The sequence below is a fragment of the Misgurnus anguillicaudatus genome, chromosome 5 (assembly GCF_027580225.2).
Source record: "Misgurnus anguillicaudatus chromosome 5, ASM2758022v2, whole genome shotgun sequence".
NCBI classification, from domain to species: Eukaryota; Metazoa; Chordata; class Actinopteri; order Cypriniformes; family Cobitidae; genus Misgurnus; species Misgurnus anguillicaudatus.
In genome coordinates this window covers 1,171,677-1,179,732 of record NC_073341.2, presented here as the reverse complement: position 1 = coordinate 1,179,732, position 8,056 = coordinate 1,171,677, and the positions used below count along the sequence as shown (strand labels likewise).

General features: G+C 40.7%; 1 protein-coding gene, 2 non-coding genes and 1 pseudogene across 4 annotated transcripts in view; all 4 read left to right on the top strand.

Moving 5' to 3' along the window:
- The first annotated feature begins 2,115 nt into the window (after positions 1–2,115).
- The window catches only part of LOC129426343 (uncharacterized), a 127,303-nt gene continuing 121,362 nt past the window's right edge, over positions 2,116–8,056 (top strand). For both annotated transcript variants that reach the window (XR_012369461.1, XM_073867396.1), the window contains exons 1-2: positions 2,116–4,975; positions 5,073–6,754. The gene's annotated coding sequence lies outside the window, so the exon portion shown is untranslated. The remainder of the gene's footprint in view (positions 4,976–5,072; positions 6,755–8,056) is intronic.
- Positions 2,827–3,014, top strand: LOC129435504 (U2 spliceosomal RNA). The gene has a single exon (XR_008641026.1). It is a non-coding gene; the product is annotated as a U2 spliceosomal RNA (small nuclear RNA).
- Positions 6,192–6,365, top strand: LOC129434905 (U2 spliceosomal RNA; annotated as a pseudogene).
- LOC129434898 (U1 spliceosomal RNA) lies at positions 7,134–7,298 on the top strand. Its single transcript, XR_008641025.2, has one exon. It is a non-coding gene; the product is annotated as a U1 spliceosomal RNA (small nuclear RNA).

The following is an 8,056-nucleotide window of genomic DNA, read 5'->3' as shown; positions in this document are numbered from 1 at the left end:
AATGGGCATCTAACAAATGCTGTTAATATACACAGCGGCGTCCGTCAGGGCTGCCCGTTAGCTCCGCTCCTGTATGTGGCTTGCATAGAGCCACTGGCACAGCTCTTGAGAAGGGACCAACGGATTGAAGGTTTTAAAGTACCAGGAATGGGAGGAGTGACAACAAAATGTGTGTTATATATGGATGACGTGACGATTTTAACTACTTGCTTTGGAATTAACAGACTTTTATGGACAGGCCTCAGGCTCAATATTAAACAGGAACAAGTCTGAGGCCCAGTTCTTTGGACAGTGGGGTGACATAGACTTGGGAGGACTGGAAGTGACACTCAGAAAAACGGACATCAAAATTTTAGGTGTAAAATTTGACAGTGAGGGTGGGGGAAGTGGTAACTGGAGTGGAATTTTAAGCAAAGTAAGACAGCGACTAGGACTGTGGGGACTGAGGACTTTGACTATGGAGGGAAAGATCTTAGTTTTTAAAGCTGTGATTTTACCCCTGTTTTTATTGTTGTGTTCTGTTTTTAGCCCCCCCCAGGTTCTTCATTTTAGCTGTGGAAAGAGCAGTTTTTTTTACTTCCTTTGGGGATCCAAGTGGGAAATGACAAGAAGAGACATCATCAAAAAGAGAAAGGAAAACAGGAAAAGGATTTCCAGACCTTGGCTTGTTTTTAGGGAGTAAATTCACAGCATTACACATCAAGTATGCTACGGCCCCATCAAGTAGTGCGACCACAGCAATGGTTAAGTTTTGGATGGGGTCGTATTTACGCACCTTAAAAGTTTTAAAAGTAGATCTCAGAGCCCCAGTGTCTTTTAACTTGCCAAAAGAATATGGCTTTATTAAGAAATTTGATTGTGAAAATCAAAATTTGAACGTTTTAACTAATCATAAAAAAATAATCTCTGTTGTGCAGGATCGGGAGAAGGTGAGCCCAGTGTCAGGCCTAACTGAGAGCGAGGCATAGACTGCGTGGAGGAACGCAGCCCACCCTGCTCTCCGGAACCGGCATAAGGACCTTTCGTAAATGGCGGCCCATGAGATCCTCCCGACCAGGGCAGTATGCACTCCAGGGGCATGTCCACCAACGCAAGGTGCCCATGGCTTTTCGGCGACAATCGCCGTTTTCTTGGTCAATTGGGTCATTCACGTGAATCGCGTAGAACCGGAGAGTTTTTTTTTTTGAGGTGGTGGGGGGGTCGCGAGGCTGCCCTACCGAGGCTGATGGACACTTTTAACATGAAGGAACCATCTTATTCAAGGTAAGTCAACTTTTTGGAGCAAAAACTATTTGTTTGCTTGATTTAAATTAGCGTTAGCTACCGCTTATATTGTATTTTTAGGAACGAGTCAACGTCGAGTAATGCACAAACGTAGACCTTGCATAAAGTTTGCCTATGCTTCGAGCAAAATGACTAATGTTAGCTAACTTAGCAGGACGATTGTTAGCTAGGCTTATCGTTACTCGGGTGCTCTGCCCTGAGTTCCGAGATATACGGCTACTACTCGAATTCTTAACTAACGTTACCCTGAGTAACTTCATTACGGTGGCTGCGGTGCGCAGTCATTCGTGATGTGGGTAAATGTGACTGTTTACACAATAGCTGATGCGAGAGTAATGTTAAAGGAAAACCCACCGTTTTTCAATATTTTACTATGTTCTTACCTCAACTTAGACTAATTAATACATACCTATCTTTTTTCAATGCATGCACTTAATCTTTGTACATCGCGTTGTGAATGTGTTAGGATTTAGCCTTGCCCCATTCATTCCTGGTGGCTGTATACCTGGTAAATAGTAATTTTTAACAACATAGGGCTGTTTAGATAAAACAATCTGGCGAGCGTGTTGTCCTAGGCTAATACACCAACAGCAAATTTCTGTAAGGGCTACATTTTGCATCAAAGTCTGTCAATTAAATCTTTACATTGTGTTGTTAGTTGAATTTACATTATGAACACTAGCACTTTGAGATTGTTTATTCAATGTAATGATATATATAAAATTTTATATATATATATATATATATATATATATATATATATATATATATATATATATATATATATTTTTTTTTCATTTCTGTCTGTCACAAATACACCAATCCCTTGACTGCCAGAAACCTGCTGGTGGGGAAACGGGTGACGGTGCCCCTCCACGCCACGGTAAGGACGGTCGAGTACATGCTGCAGGGGCACCGCACCTAATCATTCGGATGGGGGGGCCGGGGTTGCCACAGAGAGGGTCCTGGCTGCCACCGACCCTGGTCGCCCGTAGATGCACCCTCACCACCATTGGCTACGGGAACAGCGGGCCAGGGGGTGGGGATCTCTTCTGGGTCCCTGAAGCAGAGTCTGATTGCTCGGAACTGAGGGCTGGAGGTGGGCCAAAAGGGAAGGCTCACCTCCCCGGTCCAGTACAATAGAACACTGTTTTTTACCCCATTTTATTCTGCTTTTACTGATTAGAGGATTACAAATTACTGTTTTAACACTTTTTTAATATTGTTTTTTATCCTGGTTCTTAAAACACACTGGAAGCACTTGTAAATAACTAATGTTATTCTAAATATGAAGTATATTGAACTGTAGTTACTTCTAATGGTTTTAAAACATTACATACTTTACAGAGGTGCTTTTAAGTAACATGTGGATATTTTATATTTTGTGTTTTAGAGCTTCAGGATTTTAATGGCGTTTTCATTCCTCATTAAAATTATGTTTTATTTCAGATCTATTTTTGTTTTTAGACCTGCATGTGCAGGGGTTTATAATGTTTTATGTAACCTGACTTGTTTACTGCATGTGCAGCTATTTATATGATGATCTTGTATCAATAAACAAAAATAGAAAGAAAAAATCTGTTCTTATCAGTTTAATGTCTGATACGTCTCCTACCCGGGGACTATATTTTAAATGGATTTTTGACCTTCGGAAATGGAAGCGGAGCTTGCTCCTTCCACTCTATGCATCGACATGGTATTGCAGTGTTTCCATGAATGGTGCGCTCCCCTTCTCGGGGACAAACAAGTCAAGTAAAAAAAAACAGAATTTGCTTCTTTTGTGCGTGAATGACATTGTGTTTTCTGATCCATGTGTGTTTTAAAATTGGTGTGTTGTAGTTGGCATTATTGGTTTAACGAAAAGCTTGCGTGGAAATGAACACGCTGATAAAGAAATGTAAAGAAAACAATTAAATACATTACAAAAACAAGTTTGCGGAGGTGATACGATGACGACTTAAACATCCTCGACACAGCTGAAGGTGCAAAAAAGCGAACGAGACAGATTGGGATGTTCAAAACACCTGAAAACTTTTTTCACTACCCTTCATACTACAGCTGTGCACACGGTACTTTTTCAAAAAGATTATATCAAAGGGTGGTACAAATACTAAGTTAAACATGGGAGGAAGAGAAGCAAATTGTACTGAAGATATTTTAAAGGAAGTGGAAGATTTTTATGGCGAGTTATATAATGAAAAGGAGGTGCAGGAAGATGTTTTATATCAAGTTTTAAATAGTTTAAAAAAGAAAATTCAAGATGAGTGTACTTTTTAAATCAGGATTTTACAATCATAGAACTCACAAAATGTTAGAACAACTTTAAAAAAAGGTAAGTCCACAGGAAGTGATGGGCTTCCTGTAGAATTTTATGAAAAAATTTGGGATATTTTAGTACATGAGGTATTAAATGTTTTTAATGAATTTGACAGACTTGACATACTTTCTGACAGTTTTAGACTAGGGATAGTTTTGCTTCTTCACAAAAAAGGGTGACAAATCAGACCTAAAGACATGGAGACCAATCAGCCTTTTAAATTTTGACTGCAAACTTTTTAGCAAACTTTTACGGTCATATGTCGAGGATTTTAGAGGACATAATTCACCCGGATCAAGCTTGTGCGGTCCCCGGGAGGAAGATCACTGACAGCCTAATATTGATCAGAGATGCCATCTGTTTTGCGAGAGACAGAAATATTAGGTTATTGGTTCTAAATTTAGACTTTGAGAAAGCGTTCGATCGGGTCTCGCACCAGTACCTGTTTCGGGTACTGAAAAAAATGGGATTCCCAGGGAGGTTTTTAGTGTGGGTGGGTATGCTCTACAAAGAAATAACCAGCAGAATTCTAATAAATGGGCACCTGACAAAAGCAGTTAATATACGCAGCGGCATACGGCAAGGGTGTCCGTTATCCCCACTCTTATATGTGGCTTGCATTGAGCCACTGGCACAGCTCTTGAGAAGGGACCCAATGGATCAAAGGACTGAACTTACCTGAAACCGGAGGACTGACTGCTAAATGTGTTTTATATATGGATGATGTGACTCTTTTAACAACTGATTTTATTTCAGTCCAGAGAGTTTTATGGAAAGGCCTCGGGCGCTAAGCTCAACAGGAGTAAGCCCGAAGCCCAACTCTTTGGACCATGGGGACACATTGACAGACTAGGCCTTGACGTGACCATAAAGAATACAGACTTAAAGATTTTAGGGGTGAAATTTGACAGGGAGGGGGGGTGGAAAAAGCAACTGGGCAGACACTATAGGGAAAGTTAGGCAACGACTGGGTTTTTGGGGTTTAAGGACATTGACATTGGAGGGTAAGATTTTAATTTACAAAGCTGTGATTTTACCTCTGCTCTTATTACTGTGTTCTGTTTTTAGTCCCCCAAGGTCTTTTCTTTTAGGTTTGGAACGGGCGGTGTTTTACTTCTTATGGGGGTCCAAATGGGAGAGAATTCGAAGGGAGGTTGTGAAGAAAAGGAAGGAGAATGGAGGAAAAGGGCTCCCAGACCCCCAATTGTTTTTAGGAAGAAGATTTACTGCATTACATATAAAGTACGCTGTGACTCCACCCAGAGATAACAAAACGGCTGCCTTGGCAAGGTTCTGGATGGGGTCATATTTACGCACTTTAAAGATTTTTCCAGTTGACCTAACAACTCCAGTGTCTTTTAATCTGCCTAAAGAGTATGATTTTATTAAAAAGTTTTTGAAAAAACACACATTGGAACAGCAAGATGTCACAGTTTTAAGTGACCACAAATTTTTTTTTTCTTTTGTGCAGGACCGAGAGAAGGTGAGCCAGTGGCAGGCCTCACGATACGTGAGGCACAAGAGGTTTGGAAGAATGCTGCACACCCTGCTCTCCAGAACAGACACAGAGACCTGACATGGATGGCGGCCCATGAGATCCTTCCGACCAGGGCGGTTATGCACTCCCGGGAATGGCCACCAACCCCAAATGTCCGCAGCCGGAATGCGGCGCATCAGATGGACTATAAGCTTGCCATCTTAGGGGTGGGCCGGAGTTTGAAAGACCTAACAGTGCAACAGTTTGCCTCGCTCTGGCCCAGCCTGAACTCCATCAAAGAGGTTGTCTGGACTACCAGAAACCTGCTGGTGCGGAAAGGTGTGATGGTGCCCCTCCACGCACGCAAGCTGATGGTGAAGAACCTGCTGCAGGTGGCACCACGCACTAGCATTCGGACGGGGGGCAGGGGTCACACAGTGAAGGTCCCGGCCCCCACCGACCCTGGTTGCCCGTAGATGCACCCTCACCAACATCTGGCTAAGGGAACAGCGGGCCAGAGGGTAAAGATCTCCGCTGGGCTCCAGAAGTGGAGGGCTTAGTGACTGGTGCTGGAGAGCAAGATGATTGCCCATTGATAAAGATCTCACCACCCCGGTCCTGAACAAATACTGAACTGTTTTTAACAAAAAAAATTTAAAGGCTATTTATGAAAAGATTGATTAACATTGAACACTGGCTTTTTTAAACACAATGGAGGAATTATGGATTTGAACATACAGATATTTAAAGAGTGCTAATATTTTCAACTCTCTTATTTCAATAGATTTATTATTTTTTAATAGCATGTTATATTCAACGTGGTTTTAACAGTGTGTCAATGTTAAGAGATTTGCAACTATAAAACTTTTTGAAAGAAAAAATCTGTTCTTATCAGAAATGATGGTTTAAGTTTGTTAAAGTACCCACTTGTAGTTTATGCACAGCCATAAGAGTGAGCTTTTATTATTTATGTGGTAAATTGTTTGTGTTTTTTAAATAATGTGACTATTGAATAATTTATTATTTCTTTTTACCTTTTTTAACTACGACAAATACATGTATTTTATTTAATTTGAAGTGATTGAAAGATGTTTTACATGATTGTGTGACAATAAAATTTTTCGGGAAAAAAAATCTGTTCTTATCAGTTTAATTTCTCATACGTCTCCTACCCAGGGACTATATGTTAAATGGATTTTTGACCTTCGGAAATGGAAGCGGAGCTTGCTCCTTTCACTCCATGCATCGACATGGTATTGCAGTGTTTCCATGAATGGTGCGCTCCTCTTCTCGGGGACAAACAAGTCAAGTAAAAAAAAAACAGAATTTCTTTTGTGCGTGAATGACAGTGTTTTCTGATCCATGTGTGTTTTAAAACTGGTGTGTTGTCGTTGGCATTATTGGTTTAACGAAAAGCTTGCGTGGAAAGAACACGCTGATAAAGAAATGTTTTTGTAATGTATTTAATTGTTTTCTTTACAAGTTTGCGGAGGTGATACGATGACGACTTAAACATCCTTGACACAGCTGAAGGCGCAAAAAAAGCAAACGAGACAGATTGTCAGTTCAAAACACCTGAAAACTTTTTTTCACTATACTACAGCTGTCGAAGAACCACAGCAACGTCGACAGACCTGGAAGCATAGCTGTATTTGTTTAACTCACAACGACAACGGGTAAGTCATTGAGCCCTGTGTTTTTATTTATCCACGTTCTAAAATTGCTACGCTTTCGTTGTTTCTCGATTGCTCTGTACACTTCTTTGTTTCTATTCCACGTAAAGTTACTTTGTAACAACGAAACGATATATTGTAATGCGCTATTTAAATCCATTTGATTTAAATTGTTTAGCATTTTTCTCTCTGCACGCTTTAACCGGGCTGGAAACGGAATAAGGGTAGATCTCGAAGAATATTTGGTTTCAAACCTGGCTTTGTGCGCCTTTCCACCTGGTCACACACAGTAATGATATGGTAGTCGGACGGCCTTCGGGGGCGCCGTCGATGTGATCGGTCACAGGAAGATGCGGCCGTCTGGCCTCAAAGGGTGTTGCTCATACTTACCTGGCAGGGGAGATACCATGATCATGAAGGTTGTTCACCCAGGGCGAGGCTCAGCCATTGCACTCCGGTTGTGCTGACCCTTTGCAAATTCCCCAAATGTGGGAATCTCGACTGCAAAATTTCTGATAGTGGGGGACTGCGTTCGCGCTCTCCCCTGGCCTTTGTGTTAAAAATAGATTCGTTTGTCATTTTACAGAAAATCCAAGAGACGTCTAACCACGGCACAAGAACACATTAGTCGTCAAAAAAGCGGCTATTAAACGACTACAAAACTTCTAATATACCCCGAATATGTGTCTAGGCTAAAATAAGGCTTAATTTCGGTTGTCAGTGAAAATCTAATAGTTGTCTTACCATTCCCCAAGTATAGACTAGCCATTAAATAGAACCACAATCAAACAGCTACATGTCTAAGAGACATTCAACAAAATAATGCTTAGATGATTCTTTTACTTCCAATATAAGAGGTTCTTAGGAATGGCAATCATCCAAACTAATAAATCATAAAGCTTTTAAAAGAAAATGACAACAGTTAAACAACCTAGACAACGTTGGGCAATACAAAATGCTTAGAAATACAAGACAAAATGAAACATTGTACATGAATGTACATTTAAACAAGCCAACAAATCTGCCAATGGGCTAAGACAATTTTTCTTGAATTAAGTGTTTAAATCTAGATTTGTTTCTAACCCCTTTGGCAGATTTATTTGCTTGTTTTAAGCCCAAATTCACTTAAATTTTATGTTTTTTCTCCCGAAAGGCTAAGCTTATTTTCTTGGGTCATTTTGCTCATCAAAAAAATGCATCTTATTTTAAGACTTTTTAACGTGATGCCCAGCAGACCTTCAACGTGATGCCCAGCTGATGCATGACCAACGACCACCGGCAGAACCCTCTTAACCTCCGCCTAAT